The sequence below is a fragment of the Schistocerca gregaria genome, chromosome 5 (genome assembly GCF_023897955.1).
Source record: "Schistocerca gregaria isolate iqSchGreg1 chromosome 5, iqSchGreg1.2, whole genome shotgun sequence".
In the NCBI taxonomy this organism is placed as follows: domain Eukaryota; kingdom Metazoa; phylum Arthropoda; class Insecta; order Orthoptera; family Acrididae; genus Schistocerca; species Schistocerca gregaria.
Window position 1 is genome coordinate 575791006 of NC_064924.1, and position 19936 is coordinate 575810941.

Sequence of the window (19936 nt, forward strand, 5' to 3'; positions counted from 1 at the left end):
CACTTGACGGGCTGTGGTCAGTGCCTAAGGCAGCTGCAGGATTCGGAAGAGCACCACTAGAAACGGCTGGTTGCGAGTCCGTTTTCTGTGCACCTGATACGCTTTTGATACCTCCTAAAGAAGCTCCAGGATGCAGAGGAGCACTACCCGAAGCGACTGAGGTCGCGTCCGTATCCATTGCCTCATTGGGCGATTCCACGGCGACAAGGGCAGGAGCAGATATGTCTTCGCAGGAGGGTTGAGTGTCTACAGATGCTACACCTGAGTCGGTCGGTTGGTCGGTCGCTTGTGGGTCGGTATTCGTAGTAACTTCGGGGGGCGCAGTGGCACTTGCAAAACCGCGCGTTACGGCGACATATGTCACGGGCAGCGTTGACATAGCAGGGGGCCTGACGGCATCGCCGGCAGGCAGTTGCGCCACTCGCCTTTGAACACAGTCTGCACGAACGTGCCTGGTAAATTGCAGACAGCACACGTTTTCGGTTGGTCATGATACATCACAACAGCTCTATATCCGCAGACGTTTATAAACGACGGAATGTGCTTCTGCAATTCGACTTTTAATTGGCGCACACCATTCAAAACAGGGAATTTGTGTGCAGCAGACCACCGTTCGGCAATATTACTCAAAACTTTCCCGTATGGAGCAATAACAGCATTTATCTGGTCACTTGTAATTTCAAAGGGAAGTTCAAAGACTCGCACGGGCCGAATACCTAGACCAGCATGGGCAACGGTAACCTCCCCAACATTTCCGTCAGCATGTTTAAATTTCACAATGCCACCACAAGATCGAACTATCCTTTCACACAATTCTGGACTGGCAAGTTTCACGAAAACCACACTGTTCATAATCGAGAAATGTATGCCGATAATATCATCAAGTCCTATTTTAACATCATCCTCTAACCACTGTTCAACATCAAATGACCTCGGTCGGACAAAGTTGCGATTAAACGTGAATTTCAAAGTATCTTTTCGTTGCGGTTGCGACATCTCTTAATTCTTTTTCATGTCTACACAAATACTATAGACAGCGACGCGTTGCAGCAAGAGCAGAGACTTACCACGCGGAGCTAACGCAGCACAGCACACAGCACGGCACGTCCGACCTCCAGCGCAGCCGCTGGCTGACTGTCCACTGAGCTAAGAAGGCGGCAGCTTTGAAATTGCGAGCTATCCCCGAATTCTCACTTCATCACACTGAATCTTGCAGCCCTCGACCAGATAATTGATTTGGCGCACTGCTGCTGCTGGGAGTGTCCACATTGCCGTTCACCAAATCTCTCGACTGTTTCGCCCTTACGATCGGCGACGACCGTCAGGCCACCAAAAGTTTGCAGTCTGCAATTTCTTGTCCTAGTGCACAGCTTTTGGGATAACGTGGCTCGACTGCGAATTGCGCCTTTCGGCTCCACTCTCTGGCTACAGTTTGCTGTTGTTCACAGTGGCACTGGCGTTGCCCATGGGGCTTCATGTAAGGCGACTGCACGTCGCTCGGCCAACAGCGGCCTACTGCAGACCGACACTTAAGAGACACAAAATACAAATCGACATCGAGAGACAGGCCCTGTCATATGGCACTCGCGACGTATACGCTGAAATTGAATGTAAATAAAACGTCTTTTGTAGTGGGCGCCGCTCCACTGCAGTGTCACACATGGTGAATAAATAGGAAAACAGTAGAACGTCTGTGTAGGGTCATGTTTTTACCTACAGTGCCACCTGCCTGAATGTGTATAAGCATCTGTGGCATCACTCCTTCGCAGCCAAATTGCCACACTAGCTATGTATCTCTAACAAAGTTGACGTATGTCCTCACCTCGGTGACGGTTAAAACGATGTCGCCCCCGGGTGGGCTTGAACCAACAACCTTTCGGTTAACAGCCGAACGCGCTAGCCGATTGCGCCACGGAGGCGTTGACTTTGGCTCACTTGTGCTCTGTATATCAACGCAATTCGTACACATTCTGCAGGAATCTCGCAGAATGGTAGCATCTGCTTATGCCTCTTCACATGGATAACGTGCATGCACACTGTAGCGACGCTCATAAACGAATGACATTATACTACAAAATGCATACAAACCACTGTTCTGCCTATGCATTCAGAAAACCTCCTAGGCCAGTAGAATACTTGTCATAGGATGTAGAACATCCCTTTCATTCAGTGTACTGCCATGTGATAGATATTGCTCGAGGTAGCTCCGCACGTTGCAGGAAAGTTAAAAAAATGCATGCCTTCTGTGAGGTTCGAACTCACGACTCCTGGTTTACGAGACCAGTGCTCTACCACTGAGCTAAGAAGGCGGCAGGTTTGAATTTGCGAGCTATCGCCGAATTCTCACTTCATCACACTGAATCTTGCAGCCCTCGACCAGATAATTGATTTGGCGCACTGCTGCTGCTGGGAGTGTCCACATTGCCGTTCACCAAATCTCTCGACTGTTTCGCCCTTACGATCGGCGACGACCGTCAGGCCACCAAAAGTTTGCAGTCTGCAATTTCTTGTCCTAGTGCACAGCTTGTGGGATAACGTGGCTCGACTGCGAAATGCGCCTTTCGGCTCCACTCTCTGGCTACAGTTTGCTGTTGTTCCCAGTGGCACTGGCGTTGCCCATGGGGCTTCATGTAAGGCGACTGCACGTCGCTCGGCCAACAGCGGCCTACTGCAGACCGACACTTAAGACACACAAAGTACAAATCGACATCGAGAGACAGGCCCTGTCATATGGCACTCGCGACGTATACGCTGAAATTGAATGTAAATAAAACGTCTTTTGTAGTGGGCGCCGCTCCACTGCAGTTTCACACATGGTGAATAAATAGGAAAACAGTAGAACGTCTGTGTAGGGTCATGTTTTTACCTACAGTGCCACCTGCCTGAATGTGTATAAGCATCTGTGGCATCATTCCTTCGCAGCCAAATTGCCACACTAGCTGTGTATCTCTAACAAAGTTGACGTATGTCCTCACCTCGGTGACGGTTAAAACGATGTCGCCCCCGGGTGGGCTTGAACCACCAACCTTTCGGTTAACAGCCGAACGCGCTAGCCGATTGCGCCACGGAGGCGTTGACTTTGGCTCACTTGTGCTCTCTATATCAACGCAATTCGTACACATTCTGCAGGAATCTCGCAGAATGGTAGCATCTGCTTATGCCTCTTCACATGGATAACGTGCATGCACACTGTAGCGACGCTCATAAACGAATGACATTATACTACAAAATGCATACAAACCACTGTTCTGCCTATGCATTCAGAAAACCTCCTAGGCCAGTAGAATACTTGTCATAGGTTGTAGAACATCCCTTTCATTCAGTGTACTGCCATGTGATAGATATTGCTCGAGGTAGCTCCGCACGTTGCAGGAAAGTTAAAAAAATGGATGCCTTCTGTGAGGTTCGAACTCACGACTCCTGGTTTACGAGACCAGTGCTGTACCACTGAGCTAAGAAGGCGGCAGCTTTGAAATTGCGAGCTATCGCCGAATTCTCACTTCATCACACTGAATCTTGCAGCCCTCGACCAGATAATTGATTTGGCGCACTGCTGCTGCTGGGAGTGTCCACATTGCCGTTCACCAAATCTCTCGACTGTTTCGCCCTTACGATCGGCGACGACCGTCAGGCCACCAAAAGTTTGCAGTCTGCAATTTCTTGTCCTAGTGCACAGCTTTTGGGATAACGTGGCTCGACTGCGAAATGCGCTTTTCGGCTCCACTCTCTGGCTACAGTTTGCTGTTGTTCACAGTGGCACTGGCGTTGCCCATGGGGCTTCATGTAAGGCGACTGCACGTCGCTCGGCCAACAGCGGCCTACTGCAGACCGACACTTAAGAGACACAACATACAAATCGACATCGAGAGACAGGCCCTGTCATATGGCACTCGCGACGTATACGCTGAAATTGAATGTAAATAAAACGTGTTTTGTAGTGGGCGCCGCTCCACTGCAGTGTCACACATGGTGAATAAATAGGAAAACAGTAGAACGTCTGTGTAGGGTCATGTTTTTACCTACAGTGCCACCTGGCTGAATGTGTATAAGCATCTGTGGCATCACTCCTTCGCAGCCAAATTGCCACACTAGCTGTGTATCTCTAACAAAGTTGACGTATGTCCTCACCTCGGTGACGGTTAAAACGATTTCGCCCCCGGGTGGGCTTGAACCACCAACCTTTCGGATAACAGCCGAACGCGCTAGCCGATTGCGCCACGGAGGCGTTGACTTTGGCTCACTTGTGCTCTCTATATCAACGCAATTCGTACACATTCTGCAGGAATCTCGCAGAATGGTAGCATCTGCTTATGCCTCTTCACATGGATAACGTGCATGCACACTGTAGCGACGCTCATAAACGAATGACATTATACTACAAAATGCATACAAACCACTGTTCTGCCTATGAATTCAGAAAACCTCCTAGGCCAGTAGAATACTTGACATAGGTTGTAGAACATCCCTTTCATTCAGTGTACTGCCATGTGATAGATATTGCTCGAGGTAGCTCCGCACGTTGCAGGAAAGTTAAAAAAATGGATGCCTTCTGTGAGGTTCGAACTCACGACTCCTGGTTTACGAGACCAGTGCTCTACCACTGAGCTAAGAAGGCGGCAGCCTTGAAATTGCGAGCTATCCCCGAATTCTTACTTCATCACACTGAATCTTGCAGCCCTCGACCAGATAATTGATTTGGCGCACTGCTGCTGCTGGGAGTGTCCACATTGCCGTTCACCAAATCTCTCGACTGTTTCGCCCTTACGATCGGCGACGACCGTCAGGCCACCAAAAGTTTGCAGTCTGCAATTTCTTGTCCTAGTGCACAGCTTTTGGGATAACGTGGCTCGACTGCGAAATGCGCTTTTCGGCTCCACTCTCTGGCTACAGTTTGCTGTTGTTCACAGTGGCACTGGCGTTGCCCATGGGGCTTCATGTAAGGCGACTGCACGTCGCTCGGCCAACAGCGGCCTACTGCAGACCGACACTTAAGAGACACAACATACAAATCGACATCGAGAGACAGGCCCTGTCATATGGCACTCGCGACGTATACGCTGAAATTGAATGTAAATAAAACGTGTTTTGTAGTGGGCGCCGCTCCACTGCAGTGTCACACATGGTGAATAAATAGGAAAACAGTAGAACGTCTGTGTAGGGTCATGTTTTTACCTACAGTGCCACCTGGCTGAATGTGTATAAGCATCTGTGGCATCACTCCTTCGCAGCCAAATTGCCACACTAGCTGTGTATCTCTAACAAAGTTGACGTATGTCCTCACCTCGGTGACGGTTAAAACGATTTCGCCCCCGGGTGGGCTTGAACCACCAACCTTTCGGATAACAGCCGAACGCGCTAGCCGATTGCGCCACGGAGGCGTTGACTTTGGCTCACTTGTGCTCTCTATATCAACGCAATTCGTACACATTCTGCAGGAATCTCGCAGAATGGTAGCATCTGCTTATGCCTCTTCACATGGATAACGTGCATGCACACTGTAGCGACGCTCATAAACGAATGACATTATACTACAAAATGCATACAAACCACTGTTCTGCCTATGAATTCAGAAAACCTCCTAGGCCAGTAGAATACTTGACATAGGTTGTAGAACATCCCTTTCATTCAGTGTACTGCCATGTGATAGATATTGCTCGAGGTAGCTCCGCACGTTGCAGGAAAGTTAAAAAAATGGATGCCTTCTGTGAGGTTCGAACTCACGACTCCTGGTTTACGAGACCAGTGCTCTACCACTGAGCTAAGAAGGCGGCAGCCTTGAAATTGCGAGCTATCCCCGAATTCTTACTTCATCACACTGAATCTTGCAGCCCTCGACCAGATAATTGATTTGGCGCACTGCTGCTGCTGGGAGTGTCCACATTGCCGTTCACCAAATCTCTCGACTGTTTCGCCCTTACGATCGGCGACGACCGTCAGGCCACCAAAAGTTTGCAGTCTGCAATTTCTTGTCCTAGTGCACAGCTTTTGGGATAACGTGGCTCGACTGCGAAATGCGCCTTTCGGCTCCACTCTCTGGCTACAGTTTGCTGTTGTTCACAGTGGCACTGGCGTTGCCCATGGGGCTTCATGTAAGGCGACTGCACGTCGCTCGGCCAACAGCGGCCTACTGCAGACCGACACTTAAGAGACACAAAATACAAATCGACATCGAGAGACAGGCCCTGTCATATGGCACTCGCGACGTATACGCTGAAATTGAATGTAAATAAAACGTCTTTTGTAGTGGGCGCCGCTCCACTGCAGTGTCACACATGGTGAATAAATAGGAAATCAGTAGAACGTCTGTGTAGGGTCATGTTTTTACCTACAGTGCCACCTGCCTGAATGTGTATAAGCATCTGTGGCATCACTCCTTCGCAGCCAAATTGCCACACTAGCTGTGTATCTCTAACAAAGTTGACGTATGTCCTCACCTCGGTGACGGTTAAAACGATGTCGCCCCCGGGTGGGCTTGAACCAACAACCTTTCGGTTAACAGCCGAACGCGCTAGCCGATTGCGCCACGGAGGCGTTGACTTTGGCTCACTTGTGCTCTCTATATCAACGCAATTCGTACACATTCTGCAGGAATCTCGCAGAATGGTAGCATCTGCTTATGCCTCTTCACATGGATAACGTGCATGCACACTGTAGCGACGCTCATAAACGAATGACATTATACTACAAAATGCATACAAACCACTGTTCTGCCTATGCATTCAGAAAACCTCCTAGGCCAGTAGAATACTTGTCATAGGTTGTAGAACATCCCTTTCATTCAGTGTACTGCCATGTGATAGATATTGCTCGAGGTAGCTCCGCACGTTGCAGGAAAGTTAAAAAAATGCATGCCTTCTGTGAGGTTCGAACTCACGACTCCTGGTTTACGAGACCAGTGCTCTACCACTGAGCTAAGAAGGCGGCAGCTTTGAAATTGCGAGCTATCCCCGAATTCTCACTTCATCACACTGAATCTTGCAGCCCTCGACCAGATAATTGATTTGGCGCACTGTTGCTGCTGGGAGTGTCCACATTGCCGTTCACCAAATCTCTCGACTGTTTCGCCCTTACGATCGGCGACGACCGTCAGGCCACCAAAAGTTTGCAGTCTGCAATTTCTTGTCCTAGTGCACAGCTTTTGGGATAACGTGGCTCGACTGCGAAATGCGCCTTTCGGCTCCACTCTCTGGCTACAGTTTGCTGTTGTTCACAGTGGCACTGGCGTTGCCCATGGGGCTTCATGTAAGGCGACTGCACGTCGCTCGGCCAACAGCGGCCTACTGCAGACCGACACTTAAGAGACACAAAATACAAATCGACATCGAGAGACAGGCCCTGTCATATGGCACTCGCGACGTATACGCTGAAATTGAATGTAAATAAAACGTCTTTTGTAGTGGGCGCCGCTCCACTGCAGTGTCACACATGGTGAATAAATAGGAAAACAGTAGAACGTCTGTGTAGGGTCATGTTTTTACCTACAGTGCCACCTGGCTGAATGTGTATAAGCATCTGTGGCATCACTCCTTCGCAGCCAAATTGCCACACTAGCTGTGTATCTCTAACAAAGTTGACGTATGTCCTCACCTCGGTGACGGTTAAAACGATTTCGCCCCCGGGTGGGCTTGAACCACCAACCTTTCGGATAACAGCCGAACGCGCTAGCCGATTGCGCCACGGAGGCGTTGACTTTGGCTCACTTGTGCTCTCTATATCAACGCAATTCGTACACATTCTGCAGGAATCTCGCAGAATGGTAGCATCTGCTTATGCCTCTTCACATGGATAACGTGCATGCACACTGTAGCGACGCTCATAAACGAATGACATTATACTACAAAATGCATACAAACCACTGTTCTGCCTATGAATTCAGAAAACCTCCTAGGCCAGTAGAATACTTGACATAGGTTGTAGAACATCCCTTTCATTCAGTGTACTGCCATGTGATAGATATTGCTCGAGGTAGCTCCGCACGTTGCAGGAAAGTTAAAAAAATGGATGCCTTCTGTGAGGTTCGAACTCACGACTCCTGGTTTACGAGACCAGTGCTCTACCACTGAGCTAAAAAGGCGGCAGCTTTGAAATTGCGAGCTATCCCCGAATTCTTACTTCATCACACTGAATCTTGCAGCCCTCGACCAGATAATTGATTTGGCGCACTGCTGCTGCTGGGAGTGTCCACATTGCCGTTCACCAAATCTCTCGACTGTTTCGCCCTTACGATCGGCGACGACCGTCAGGCCACCAAAAGTTTGCAGTCTGCAATTTCTTGTCCTAGTGCACAGCTTTTGGGATAACGTGGCTCGACTGCGAAATGCGCCTTTCGGCTCCACTCTCTGGCTACAGTTTGCTGTTGTTCACAGTGGCACTGGCGTTGCCCATGGGGCTTCATGTAAGGCGACTGCACGTCGCTCGGCCAACAGCGGCCTACTGCAGACCGACACTTAAGAGACACAAAATACAAATCGACATCGAGAGACAGGCCCTGTCATATGGCACTCGCGACGTATACGCTCAAATTGAATGTAAATAAAACGTCTTTTGTAGTGGGCGCCGCTCCACTGCAGTGTCACACATGGTGAATAAATAGGAAAACAGTAGAACGTCTGTGTAGGGTCATGTTTTTACCTACAGTGCCACCTGGCTGAATGTGTATAAGCATCTGTGGCATCACTCCTTCGCAGCCAAATTGCCACACTAGCTGTGTATCTCTAACAAAGTTGACGTATGTCCTCACCTCGGTGACGGTTAAAACGATTTCGCCCCCGGGTGGGCTTGAACCACCAACCTTTCAGTTAACAGCCGAACGCGCTAGCCGATTGCGCCACGGAGGCGTTGACTTTGGCTCACTTGTGCTCTCTATATCAACGCAATTCGTACACATTCTGCAGGAATCTCGCAGAATGGTAACATCTGCTTATGCCTCTTCACATGGATAACGTGCATGCACACTGTAGCGACGCTCATAAACGAATGACATTATACTACAAAATGCATACAAGCCACTGTTCTGCCTATGCATTCAGAAAACCTCCTAGGCCAGTAGAATACTTGTCATAGGTTGTAGAACATCCCTTTCATTCAGTGTACTGCCATGTGATAGACATTGCTCGAGGTAGCTCCGCACGTTGCAGGAAAGTTAAAAAAATGGATGCCTTCTGTGAGGTTCGAACTAACGACTCCTGGTTTACGAGACCAGTGATGTACCACTGAGCTAAGAAGGCGGCAGCTCTGAACTTGCGAGCTATCCCCGAATTCTCACTTCATCACACTGAATCTTGCAGCCCTCGACCAGATAATTGATTTGGCGCACTGCTGCTGCTGGGAGTGTCCACATTGCCGTTCACCAAATCTCTCGACTGTTTCGCCCTTACGATCGGCGACGACCGTCAGGCCACCAAAAGTTTGCAGTCTGCAATTTCTTGTCCTAGTGCACAGCTTTTGGGATAACGTGGCTCGACTGCGAAATGCGCCTTTCGGCTCCACTCTCTGGCTACAGTTTGCTGTTGTTCACAGTGGCACTGGCGTTGCCCATGGGGCTTCATGTAAGGCGACTGCACGTCGCTCGGCCAACAGCGGCCTACTGCAGACCGACACTTAAGAGACACAAAATACAAATCGACATCGAGAGACAGGCCCTGTCATATGGCACTCGCGACGTATACGCTGAAATTGAATGTAAATAAAACGTCTTTTGTAGTGGGCGCCGCTCCACTGCAGTGTCACACATGGTGAATAAATAGGAAAACAGTAGAACGTCTGTGTAGGGTCATGTTTTTACCTACAGTGCCACCTGGCTGAATGTGTATAAGCATCTGTGGCATCACTCCTTCGCAGCCAAATTGCCACACTAGCTGTGTATCTCTAACAAAGTTGACGTATGTCCTCACCTCGGTGACGGTTAAAACGATGTCGCCCCCGGGTGGGCTTGAACCACCAACCTTTCGGTTAACAGCCGAACGCGCTAGCCGATTGCGCCACGGAGGCGTTGACTTTGGCTCACTTGTGCTCTCTATATCAACGCAATTCGTACACATTCTGCAGGAATCTCGCAGAATGGTAGCATCTGCTTATGCCTCTTCACATGGATAACGTGCATGCACACTGTAGCGACGCTCATAAACGAATGACATTATACTACAAAATGCATACAAACCACTGTTCTGCCTATGCATTCAGAAAACCTCCTAGGCCAGTAGAATACTTGACATAGGTTGTAGAACATCCCTTTCATTCAGTGTACTGCCATGTGATAGATATTGCTCGAGGTAGCTCCGCACGTTGCAGGAAAGTTAAAAAAATGGATGCCTTCTGTGAGGTTCGAACTCACGACTCCTGGTTTACGAGACCAGTGCTCTACCACTGAGCTAAGAAGGTGGCAGCTTTGAAATTGCGAGCTATCGCCGAATTCTCACTTCATCACACTGAATCTTACAGCCCTCGACCAGATAATTGATTTGGCGCACTGCTGCTGCTGGGAGTGTCCACATTGCCGTTCACCAAATCTCTCGACTGTTTCGCCCTTACGATCGCCGACGACCGTCAGGCCACCAAAAGTTTGCAGTCTGCAATTTCTTGTCCTAGTGCACAGCTTTTGGGATAACGTGGCTCGACTGCGAAATGCGCCTTTCGGCTCCACTCTCTGGCTACAGTTTGCTGTTGTTCACAGTGGCACTGGCGTTGCCCATGGGGCTTCATGTAAGACGACTGCACGTCGCTCGGCCAACAGCGGCCTACTGCAGACCGACACTTAAGAGACACAAAATACAAATCGACATCGAGAGACAGGCCCTGTCATATGGCAATCGCGACGTATACGCTGAAATTGAATGTAAATAAAACGTCTTTTGTAGTGGGCGCCGCTCCACTGCAGTGTCACACATGGTGAATAAATAGGAAAACAGTAGAACGTCTGTGTAGGGTCATGTTTTTACCTACAGTGCCACCTGGCTGAATGTGTATAAGCATCTGTGGCATCACTCCTTCGCAGCCAAATTGCCACACTAGCTGTGTATCTCTAACAAAGTTGACGTATGTCCTCACCTCGGTGACGGTTAAAACGATGTCGCCCCCGGGTGGGCTTGAACCACCAACCTTTCGGTTAACAGCCGAACGCGCTAGCCGATTGCGCCACGGAGGCGTTGACTTTGGCTCACTTGTGCTCTCTATAACAACGCAATTCGTACACATTCTGCAGGAATCTCGCAGATGGTAGCATCTGCTTATGCCTCTTCACATGGATAACGTGCATGCACACTGTAGCGACGCTCATAAACGAATGACATTATACTACAAAATGCATACAAACCACTGTTCTGCCTATGCATTCAGAAAACCTCCTAGGCCAGTAGAATACTTGTCATAGGTTGTAGAACATCCCTTTCATTCAGTGTACTGCCATGTGATAGATATTGCTCGAGGTAGCTCCGCACGTTGCAGGAAAGTTAAAAAAATGGATGCCTTCTGTGAGGTTCGAACTCACGACTCCTGGTTTACGAGACCAGTGCTCTACCACTGAGCTAAGAAGGCGGCAGCCTTGAAATTGCGAGCTATCCCCGAATTCTTACTTCATCACACTGAATCTTGCAGCCCTCGACCAGATAATTGATTTGGCGCACTGCTGCTGCTGGGAGTGTCCACATTGCCGTTCACCAAATCTCTCGACTGTTTCGCCCTTACGATCGGCGACGACCGTCAGGCCACCAAAAGTTTGCAGTCTGCAATTTCTTGTCCTAGTGCACAGCTTTTGGGATAACGTGGCTCGACTGCGAAATGCGCCTTTCGGCTCCACTCTCTGGCTACAGTTTGCTGTTGTTCACAGTGGCACTGGCGTTGCCCATGGGGCTTCATGTAAGGCGACTGCACGTCGCTCGGCCAACAGCGGCCTACTGCAGACCGACACTTAAGAGACACAAAATACAAATCGACATCGAGAGACAGGCCCTGTCATATGGCACTCGCGACGTATACGCTGAAATTGAATGTAAATAAAACGTCTTTTGTAGTGGGCGCCGCTCCACTGCAGTGTCACACATGGTGAATAAATAGGAAAACAGTAGAACGTCTGTGTAGGGTCATGTTTTTACCTACAGTGCCACCTGCCTGAATGTGTATAAGCATCTGTGGCATCACTCCTTCGCAGCCAAATTGCCACACTAGCTGTGTATCTCTAACAAAGTTGACGTATGTCCTCACCTCGGTGACGGTTAAAACGATGTCGCCCCCGGGTGGGCTTGAACCACCAACCTTTCGGTTAACAGCCGAACGCGCTAGCCGATTGCGCCACGGAGGCGTTGACTTTGGGTCACTTGTGCTCTCTATATCAACGCAATTCGTACACATTCTGCAGGAATCTCGCAGAATGGTAACATCTGCTTATGCCTCTTCACATGGATAACGTGCATGCACACTGTAGCGACGCTCATAAACGAATGACATTATACTACAAAATGCATACAAACCACTGTTCTGCCTATGCATTCAGAAAACCTCCTAGGCCAGTAGAATACTTGTCATAGGTTGTAGAACATCCCTTTCATTCAGTGTACTGCCATGTGATAGACATTGCTCGAGGTAGCTCCGCACGTTGCAGGAAAGTTAAAAAAATGGATGCCTTCTGTGAGGTTCGAACTAACGACTCCTGGTTTACGAGACCAGTGATGTACCACTGAGCTAAGAAGGCGGCAGCTCTGAGTTTGCGAGCTATCCCCGAATTCTCACTTCATCACACTGAATCTTGCAGCCCTCGACCAGATAATTGATTTGGCGCACTGCTGCTGCTGGGAGTGTCCACATTGCCGTTCACCAAATCTCTCGACTGTTTCGCCCTTACGATCGGCGACGACCGTCAGGCCACCAAAAGTTTGCAGTCTGCAATTTCTTGTCCTAGTGCACAGCTTTTGGGATAACGTGGCTCGACTGCGAAATGCGCCTTTCGGCTCCACTCTCTGGCTACAGTTTGCTGTTGTTCACAGTGGCACTGGCGTTGCCCATGGGGCTTCATGTAAGGCGACTGCACGTCGCTCGGCCAACAGCGGCCTACTGCAGACCGACACTTAAGAGACACAAAATACAAATCGACATCGAGAGACAGGCCCTGTCATATGGCACTCGCGACGTATATGCTGAAATTGAATGTAAATAAAACGTCTTTTGTAGTGGGCGCCGCTCCACTGCAGTGTCACACATGGTGAATAAATAGGAAAACAGTAGAACGTCTGTGTAGGGTCATGTTTTTACCTACAGTGCCACCTGGCTGAATGTGTATAAGCATCTGTGGCATCACTCCTTCGCAGCCAAATTGCCACACTAGCTGTGTATCTCTAACAAAGTTGACGTATGTCCTCACCTCGGTGACGGTTAAAACGATTTCGCCCCCAGGTGGGCTTGAACCACCAACCTTTCGGTTAACAGCCGAACGCGCTAGCCGATTGCGCCACGGAGGCGTTGACTTTGGCTCACTTGTGCTCTCTATATCAACGCAATTCGTACACATTCTGCAGGAATCTCGCAGAATGGTAGCATCTGCTTATGCCTCTTCACATGGATAACGTGCATGCACACTGTAGCGACGCTCATAAACGAATGACATTATACTACAAAATGCATACAAACCACTGTTCTGCCTATGCATTCAGAAAACCTCCTAGGCCAGTAGAATACTTGACATAGGTTGTAGAACATCCCTTTCATTCAGTGTACTGCCATGTGATAGATATTGCTCGAGGTAGCTCCGCACGTTGCAGGAAAGTTAAAAAAATGGATGCCTTCTGTGAGGTTCGAACTCACGACTCCTGGTTTACGAGACCAGTGCTCTACCACTGAGCTAAGAAGACGGCAGCTTTGAAATTGCGAGCTATCGCCGAATTCTCACTTCATCACACTGAATCTTACAGCCCTCGACCAGATAATTGATTTGGCGCACTGCTGCTGCTGGGAGTGTCCACATTGCCGTTCACCAAATCTCTCGACTGTTTCGCCCTTACGATCGGCGACGACCGTCAGGCCACCAAAAGTTTGCAGTCTGCAATTTCTTGTCCTAGTGCACAGCTTTTGGGATAACGTGGCTCGACTGCGAAATGCGCCTTTCGGCTCCACTCTCTGGCTACAGTTTGCTGTTGTTCACAGTGGCACTGGCGTTGCCCATGGGGCTTCATGTAAGGCGACTGCACGTCGCTCGGCCAACAGCGGCCTACTGCAGACCGACACTTAAGAGACACAAAATACAAATCGACATCGAGAGACAGGCCCTGTCATATGGCACTCGCGACGTATACGCTGAAATTGAATGTAAATAAAACGTCTTTTGTAGTGGGCGCCGCTCCACTGCAGTGTCACACATGGTGAATAAATAGGAAAACAGTAGAACGTCTGTGTAGGGTCATGTTTTTACCTACAGTGCCACCTGGCTGAATGTGTATAAGCATCTGTGGCATCACTCCTTCGCAGCCAAATTGCCACACTAGCTGTGTATCTCTAACAAAGTTGACGTATGTCCTCACCTCGGTGACGGTGAAAACGATTTCGCCCCCGGGTCGGCTTGAACCACCAACCTTTCGGTTACCAGCCGGACGCGCTAGCCGATTGCGCCACGGAGGCGTTGACTTTGGCTCACTTGTGCTCTCTATATCAACGCAATTCGTACACATTCTGCAGGAATCTCGCAGAATGGTAGCATCTGCTTATGCCTCTTCACATGGATAACGTGCATGCACACTGTAGCGACGCTCATAAACGAATGATATTATACTACAAAATGCATACAAACCACTGTTCTGCCTATGCATTCAGAAAACCTCCTAGGCCAGTAGAATACTTGACATAGGTTGTAGAACATCCCTTTCATTCAGTGTACTGCCATGTGATAGATATTGCTCGAGGTAGCTCCGCACGTTGCAGGAAAGTTAAAAAAATGGATGCCTTCTGTGAGGTTCGAACTCACGACTCCTAGTTTACGAGACCAGTGCTCTACCACTGAGCTAAGAAGGCGGCATCTTTGAATTTGCGAGCTATCGCCGAATTCTCACTTCATCACACTGAATCTTGCAGCCCTCGACCAGATAATTGATTTGGCGCACTGCTGCTGCTGGGAGTGACCACATTGCCGTTCACCAAATCTCTCGACTGTTTCGCCCTTACGATCGGCGACGACCGTCAGGCCACCAAAAGTTTGCAGTCTGCAATTTCTTGTCCTAGTGCACAGCTTTTGGGATAACGTGGCTCGACTGCGAAATGCGCCTTTCGGCTCCACTCTCTGGCTACAGTTTGCTGTTGTTCACAGTGGCACTGGCGTTGCCCATGGGGCTTCATGTAAGGCGACTGCACGTCGCTCGGCCAACAGCGGCCTACTGCAGACCGACACTTAAGAGACACAACATACAAATCGACATCGAGAGACAGGCCCTGTCATATGGCACTCGCGACGTATACGCTGAAATTGAATGTAAATAAAACGTCTTTTGTAGTGGGCGCCGCTCCACTGCAGTGTCACACATGGTGAATAAATAGGAAAACAGTAGAACGTCTGTGTAGGGTCATGTTTTTACCTACAGTGCCACCTGGCTGAATGTGTATAAGCATCTGTGGCATCACTCCTTCGCAGCCAAATTGCCACACTAGCTGTGTATCTCTAACAAAGTTGACGTATGTCCTCACCTCGGTGATGGTTAAAACGGTTTCGCCCCCGGGTGGGCTTGAACCACCAACCTTTCGGTTAACAGCCGAACGCGCTAGCCGATTGCGCCACGGAAGCGTTGACTTTGGCTCACTTGTGCTCTCTATATCAACGCAATTCGTACACATTCTGCAGGAATCTCGCAGAATGGTAACATCTGCTTATGCCTCTTCACATGGATAACGTGCATGCACACTGTAGCGACGCTCATAAACGAATGACATTATACTACAAAATGCATACAAACCACTGTTCTGCCTATGCATTCAGAAAACCTCCTAGGCCAGTAGAATACTTGTCATAGGTTGTAGAACATCCCTTTCATTCAGTGTACTGCCATGTGATAGACATTGCTCGAGGTAACTCCGCACGTTGCAGGAAAGTTAAAAAAATGGATGCCTTCTGTGAGGTTCGAACTCACGACTCCTGGTTTACGAGACCAGAGATGTACCACTGAGCTAAGAAGGCGGCAGCTCTAAATTTGCGAGCTATCCCCGAATTCTCACTTCATCACACTGAATCTTGCAGCCCTCGACCAGATAATTGATTTGGCGCACTGCTGCTGCTGGGAGTGTCCACATTGCCGTTCACCAAATCTCTCGACTGTTTCGCCCTTACGATCGGCGACGACCGTCAGGCCACCAAAAGTTTGCAGTCTGCAATTTCTTGTCCTAGTGCACAGCTTTTGGGATAACGTGGCTCGACTGCGAAATGCGCCTTTCGGCTCCACTCTCTGGCTACAGTTTGCTGTTGTTCACAGTGGCACTGGCGTTGCCCATGGGGCTTCATGTAAGGCGACTGCACGTCGCTCGGCCAACAGCGGCCTACTGCAGACCGACACTTAAGAGACACAAAATACAAATCGACATCGAGAGACAGGCCCTGTCATATGGCACTCGCGACGTATACGCTGAAATTGAATGTAAATAAAACGTCTTTTGTAGTGGGCGCCGCTCCACTGCAGTGTCACACATGGTGAATAAATAGGAAAACAGTAGAACGTCTGTGTAGGGTCATGTTTTTACCTACAGTGCCACCTGCCTGAATGTGTATAAGCATCTGTGGCATCACTCCTTCGCAGCCAAATTGCCACACTAGCTGTGTATCTCTAACAAAGTTGACGTATGTCCTCACCTCGGTGACGGTTAAAACGATTTCGCCCCCGGGTGGGCTTGAACCACCAACCTTTCGGTTAACAGCCGAACGCGCTAGCCGATTGCGCCACGGAGGCGTTGTCTTTGGCTCACTTGTGCTCTCTATATCAACGCAATTCGTACACATTCTGCAGGAATCTCGCAGAATTGTAGCATCTGCTTATACCTCTTCACATGGATAACGTGCATGCACACTGTAGCGACGCTCATAAACGAATGACATTATACTACAAAATGCATACAAACCACTGTTCTGCCTATGCATTCAGAAAACCTCCTAGGCCAGTAGAATACTTGACATAGGTTGTAGAACATCCCTTTCATTCAGTGTACTGCCATGTGATAGATATTGCTCGAGGTAGCTCCGCACGTTGCAGGAAAGTTAAAAAAATGGATGCCTTCTGTGAGGTTCGAACTCACGACTCCTGGTTTACGAGACCAGTGATGTACCACTGAGCTAAGAAGGCGGCAGCTCTGAATTTGCGAGCTATCCCCGAATTCTCACTTCATCACACTGAATCTTGCAGCCCTCGACCAGATAATTGATTTGGCGCACTGCTGCTGCTGGGAGTGTCCACATTGCCGTTCACCAAATCTCTCGACTGTTTCGCCCTTACGATCGCCGACGACCGTCAGGCCACCAAAAGTTTGCAGTCTGCAATTTCTTGTCCTAGTGCACAGCTTTTGGGATAACGTGGCTCGACTGCGAAATGCGCCTTTCGGCTCCACTCTCTGGCTACAGTTTGCTGTTGTTCACAGTGGCACTGGCGTTGCCCATGGGGCTTCATGTAAGGCGACTGCACGTCGCTCGGCCAACAGCGGCCTACTGCAGACCGACACTTAAGAGACACAAAATACAAATCGACATCGAGAGACAGGCCCTGTCATATGGCACTCGCGACGTATACGCTGAAATTGAATGTAAATAAAACGTCTTTTGTAGTGGGCGCCGCTCCACTGCAGTGTCACACATGGTGAATAAATAGGAAAACAGTAGAACGTCTGTGTAGGGTCATGTTTTTACCTACAGTGCCACCTGCCTGAATGTGTATAAGCATCTGTGGCATCACTCCTTCGCAGCCAAATTGCCACACTAGCTGTGTATCTCTAACAAAGTTGACGTATGTCTTCACCTCGGTGACGGTTAAAACGATTTCGCCCCCGGGTGGGCTTGAACCACCAACCTTTCGGTTAACAGCCGAACGCGCTAGCCGATTGCGCCACGGAGGCGTTGACTTTGGCTCACTTGTGCTCTCTATATCAACGCAATTCGTACACATTCTGCAGGAATCTCGCAGAATGGTAGCATCTGCTTATACCTCTTCACATGGATAACGTGCATGCACACTGTAGCGACGCTCATAAACGAATGACATTATACTACAAAATGCATACAAACCACTGTTCTGCCTATGCATTCAGAAAACCTCCTAGGCCAGTAGAATACTTGACATAGGTTGTAGAACATCCCTTTCATTCAGTGTACTGCCATGTGATAGATATTGCTCGAGGTAGCTCCGCACATTGCAGGAAAGTTAAAAAAATGGATGCCTTCTGTGAGGTTCGAACTCACGACTCCTGGTTTACGAGACCAGTGCTCTACCACTGAGCTAAGAAGGCGGCAGCTTTGAAATTGCGAGCTATCCCCGAATTCTCACTTCATCACACTGAATCTTGCAGCCCTCGACCAGATAATTGATTTGGCGCACTGCTGCTGCTGGGAGTGTCCACATTGCCGTTCACCAAATCTCTCGACTGTTTCGCCCTTACGATCGGCGACGACCGTCAGGCCACCAAAAGTTTGCAGTCTGCAATTTCTTGTCCTAGTGCACAGCTTTTGGGATAACGTGGCTCGACTGCGAAATGCGCCTTTCGGCTCCACTCTCTGGCTACAGTTTGCTGTTGTTCACAGTGGCACTGGCGTTGCCCATGGGGCTTCATGTAAGGCGACTGCACGTCGCTCGGCCAACAGCGGCCTACTGCAGACCGACACTTAAGAGACACAAAATACAAATCGACATCGAGAGACAGGCCCTGTCATATGGCACTCGCGACGTATACGCTGAAATTGAATGTAAATAAAACGTCTTTTGTAGTGGGCGCCGCTCCACTGCAGTGTCACACATGGTGAATAAATAGGAAAACAGTAGAACGTCTGTGTAGGGTCATGTTTTTACCTACAGTGCCACCTGCCTGAATGTGTATAAGCATCTGTGGCATCACTCCTTCGCAGCCAAATTGCCACACTAGCTGTGTATCTCTAACAAAGTTGACGTATGTCCTCACCTCGGTGACGGTTAAAACGATGTCGCACCCGGGTGGGCTTGAACCACCAACTTTTCGGTTATCAGCCGAACGCGCTAGCCGATTGCGCCATGGAGGCGTTGACTTTGGCTCACTTGTGCTCTCTATATCAACGCAATTCGTACACATTCTGCAGGAACCTCGCAGAATGGTAGCATCTGCTTATGCCTCTTCACATGGATAACGTGCATGCACACTGTAGCGACGCTCATAAACGAATGACATTATACTACAAAATGCATACAAACCACTGTTCTGCCTATGCATTCAGAAAACCTCCTAGGCCAGTAGAATACTTGACATAGGTTGTAGAACATCCCTTTCATTCGGTGTACTGCCATGTGATAGATATTGCTCGAGGTAGCTCCGCACGTTGCAGGAAAGTTAAAAAAATGGATGCCTTCTGTGAGGTTCGAACTCACGACTCCTGGTTTACGAGACCAGTGCTCTACCACTGAGCTAAGAAGGCGGCAGCTTTGAAATTGCGAGGTATCCCCGAATTCTCACTTCATCACACTGAATCTTGCAGCCCTCGACCAGATAATTGATTTGGCGCACTGCTGCTGCTGGGAGTGTCCACATTGCCGTTCACCAAATCTCTCGACTGTTTCGCCCTTACGATCGGCGACGACCGTCAGGCCACCAAAAGTTTGCAGTCTGCAATTTCTTGTCCTAGTGCACAGCTTTTGGGATAACGTGGCTCGACTGCGAAATGCGCCTTTCGGCTCCACTCTCTGGCTACAGTTTGCTGTTGTTCACAGTGGCACTGGCGTTGCCCATGGGGCTTCATGTAAGGCGACTG

The 19936-nt window shown here is 49.2% G+C and overlaps 30 non-coding genes across 30 annotated transcripts; all 30 read right to left on the reverse strand.

Moving 5' to 3' along the window:
- Positions 1 to 1845: 1845 nt before the first annotated feature.
- Positions 1846 to 1919, reverse strand: Trnan-guu (transfer RNA asparagine (anticodon GUU)). Its single transcript has one exon. It is a non-coding gene; the product is annotated as a tRNA-Asn (tRNA).
- Positions 1920 to 2237: 318 nt separating this feature from the next.
- On the reverse strand, positions 2238 to 2309 carry Trnat-cgu (transfer RNA threonine (anticodon CGU)). The gene has a single exon. It is a non-coding gene; the product is annotated as a tRNA-Thr (tRNA).
- Positions 2310 to 2998: 689 nt separating this feature from the next.
- On the reverse strand, positions 2999 to 3072 carry Trnan-guu (transfer RNA asparagine (anticodon GUU)). Its single transcript has one exon. It is a non-coding gene; the product is annotated as a tRNA-Asn (tRNA).
- A 318-nt stretch (positions 3073 to 3390) lies between these two features.
- Positions 3391 to 3462, reverse strand: Trnat-cgu (transfer RNA threonine (anticodon CGU)). The gene has a single exon. It is a non-coding gene; the product is annotated as a tRNA-Thr (tRNA).
- Positions 3463 to 4151: 689 nt separating this feature from the next.
- Trnan-guu (transfer RNA asparagine (anticodon GUU)) lies at positions 4152 to 4225 on the reverse strand. Its single transcript has one exon. It is a non-coding gene; the product is annotated as a tRNA-Asn (tRNA).
- Positions 4226 to 4543: 318 nt separating this feature from the next.
- Trnat-cgu (transfer RNA threonine (anticodon CGU)) lies at positions 4544 to 4615 on the reverse strand. Its single transcript has one exon. It is a non-coding gene; the product is annotated as a tRNA-Thr (tRNA).
- Positions 4616 to 5304: 689 nt separating this feature from the next.
- On the reverse strand, positions 5305 to 5378 carry Trnan-guu (transfer RNA asparagine (anticodon GUU)). The gene has a single exon. It is a non-coding gene; the product is annotated as a tRNA-Asn (tRNA).
- A 318-nt stretch (positions 5379 to 5696) lies between these two features.
- On the reverse strand, positions 5697 to 5768 carry Trnat-cgu (transfer RNA threonine (anticodon CGU)). The gene has a single exon. It is a non-coding gene; the product is annotated as a tRNA-Thr (tRNA).
- Positions 5769 to 6457: 689 nt separating this feature from the next.
- On the reverse strand, positions 6458 to 6531 carry Trnan-guu (transfer RNA asparagine (anticodon GUU)). The gene has a single exon. It is a non-coding gene; the product is annotated as a tRNA-Asn (tRNA).
- Positions 6532 to 6849: 318 nt separating this feature from the next.
- Trnat-cgu (transfer RNA threonine (anticodon CGU)) lies at positions 6850 to 6921 on the reverse strand. Its single transcript has one exon. It is a non-coding gene; the product is annotated as a tRNA-Thr (tRNA).
- A 689-nt stretch (positions 6922 to 7610) lies between these two features.
- Trnan-guu (transfer RNA asparagine (anticodon GUU)) lies at positions 7611 to 7684 on the reverse strand. The gene has a single exon. It is a non-coding gene; the product is annotated as a tRNA-Asn (tRNA).
- A 318-nt stretch (positions 7685 to 8002) lies between these two features.
- On the reverse strand, positions 8003 to 8074 carry Trnat-cgu (transfer RNA threonine (anticodon CGU)). Its single transcript has one exon. It is a non-coding gene; the product is annotated as a tRNA-Thr (tRNA).
- Positions 8075 to 8763: 689 nt separating this feature from the next.
- Positions 8764 to 8837, reverse strand: Trnan-guu (transfer RNA asparagine (anticodon GUU)). The gene has a single exon. It is a non-coding gene; the product is annotated as a tRNA-Asn (tRNA).
- A 1079-nt stretch (positions 8838 to 9916) lies between these two features.
- Positions 9917 to 9990, reverse strand: Trnan-guu (transfer RNA asparagine (anticodon GUU)). The gene has a single exon. It is a non-coding gene; the product is annotated as a tRNA-Asn (tRNA).
- Positions 9991 to 10308: 318 nt separating this feature from the next.
- Positions 10309 to 10380, reverse strand: Trnat-cgu (transfer RNA threonine (anticodon CGU)). The gene has a single exon. It is a non-coding gene; the product is annotated as a tRNA-Thr (tRNA).
- A 689-nt stretch (positions 10381 to 11069) lies between these two features.
- On the reverse strand, positions 11070 to 11143 carry Trnan-guu (transfer RNA asparagine (anticodon GUU)). The gene has a single exon. It is a non-coding gene; the product is annotated as a tRNA-Asn (tRNA).
- Positions 11144 to 11460: 317 nt separating this feature from the next.
- Trnat-cgu (transfer RNA threonine (anticodon CGU)) lies at positions 11461 to 11532 on the reverse strand. Its single transcript has one exon. It is a non-coding gene; the product is annotated as a tRNA-Thr (tRNA).
- Positions 11533 to 12221: 689 nt separating this feature from the next.
- On the reverse strand, positions 12222 to 12295 carry Trnan-guu (transfer RNA asparagine (anticodon GUU)). Its single transcript has one exon. It is a non-coding gene; the product is annotated as a tRNA-Asn (tRNA).
- Positions 12296 to 13374: 1079 nt separating this feature from the next.
- Trnan-guu (transfer RNA asparagine (anticodon GUU)) lies at positions 13375 to 13448 on the reverse strand. Its single transcript has one exon. It is a non-coding gene; the product is annotated as a tRNA-Asn (tRNA).
- Positions 13449 to 13766: 318 nt separating this feature from the next.
- Positions 13767 to 13838, reverse strand: Trnat-cgu (transfer RNA threonine (anticodon CGU)). The gene has a single exon. It is a non-coding gene; the product is annotated as a tRNA-Thr (tRNA).
- Positions 13839 to 14527: 689 nt separating this feature from the next.
- Trnat-ggu (transfer RNA threonine (anticodon GGU)) lies at positions 14528 to 14601 on the reverse strand. The gene has a single exon. It is a non-coding gene; the product is annotated as a tRNA-Thr (tRNA).
- A 318-nt stretch (positions 14602 to 14919) lies between these two features.
- On the reverse strand, positions 14920 to 14991 carry Trnat-cgu (transfer RNA threonine (anticodon CGU)). The gene has a single exon. It is a non-coding gene; the product is annotated as a tRNA-Thr (tRNA).
- Positions 14992 to 15680: 689 nt separating this feature from the next.
- Positions 15681 to 15754, reverse strand: Trnan-guu (transfer RNA asparagine (anticodon GUU)). The gene has a single exon. It is a non-coding gene; the product is annotated as a tRNA-Asn (tRNA).
- Positions 15755 to 16072: 318 nt separating this feature from the next.
- On the reverse strand, positions 16073 to 16144 carry Trnat-cgu (transfer RNA threonine (anticodon CGU)). Its single transcript has one exon. It is a non-coding gene; the product is annotated as a tRNA-Thr (tRNA).
- A 689-nt stretch (positions 16145 to 16833) lies between these two features.
- Positions 16834 to 16907, reverse strand: Trnan-guu (transfer RNA asparagine (anticodon GUU)). The gene has a single exon. It is a non-coding gene; the product is annotated as a tRNA-Asn (tRNA).
- A 318-nt stretch (positions 16908 to 17225) lies between these two features.
- On the reverse strand, positions 17226 to 17297 carry Trnat-cgu (transfer RNA threonine (anticodon CGU)). Its single transcript has one exon. It is a non-coding gene; the product is annotated as a tRNA-Thr (tRNA).
- Positions 17298 to 17986: 689 nt separating this feature from the next.
- On the reverse strand, positions 17987 to 18060 carry Trnan-guu (transfer RNA asparagine (anticodon GUU)). Its single transcript has one exon. It is a non-coding gene; the product is annotated as a tRNA-Asn (tRNA).
- Positions 18061 to 18378: 318 nt separating this feature from the next.
- Trnat-cgu (transfer RNA threonine (anticodon CGU)) lies at positions 18379 to 18450 on the reverse strand. The gene has a single exon. It is a non-coding gene; the product is annotated as a tRNA-Thr (tRNA).
- Positions 18451 to 19139: 689 nt separating this feature from the next.
- Trnai-gau (transfer RNA isoleucine (anticodon GAU)) lies at positions 19140 to 19213 on the reverse strand. Its single transcript has one exon. It is a non-coding gene; the product is annotated as a tRNA-Ile (tRNA).
- A 318-nt stretch (positions 19214 to 19531) lies between these two features.
- Positions 19532 to 19603, reverse strand: Trnat-cgu (transfer RNA threonine (anticodon CGU)). The gene has a single exon. It is a non-coding gene; the product is annotated as a tRNA-Thr (tRNA).
- Positions 19604 to 19936: the final 333 nt, after the last annotated feature.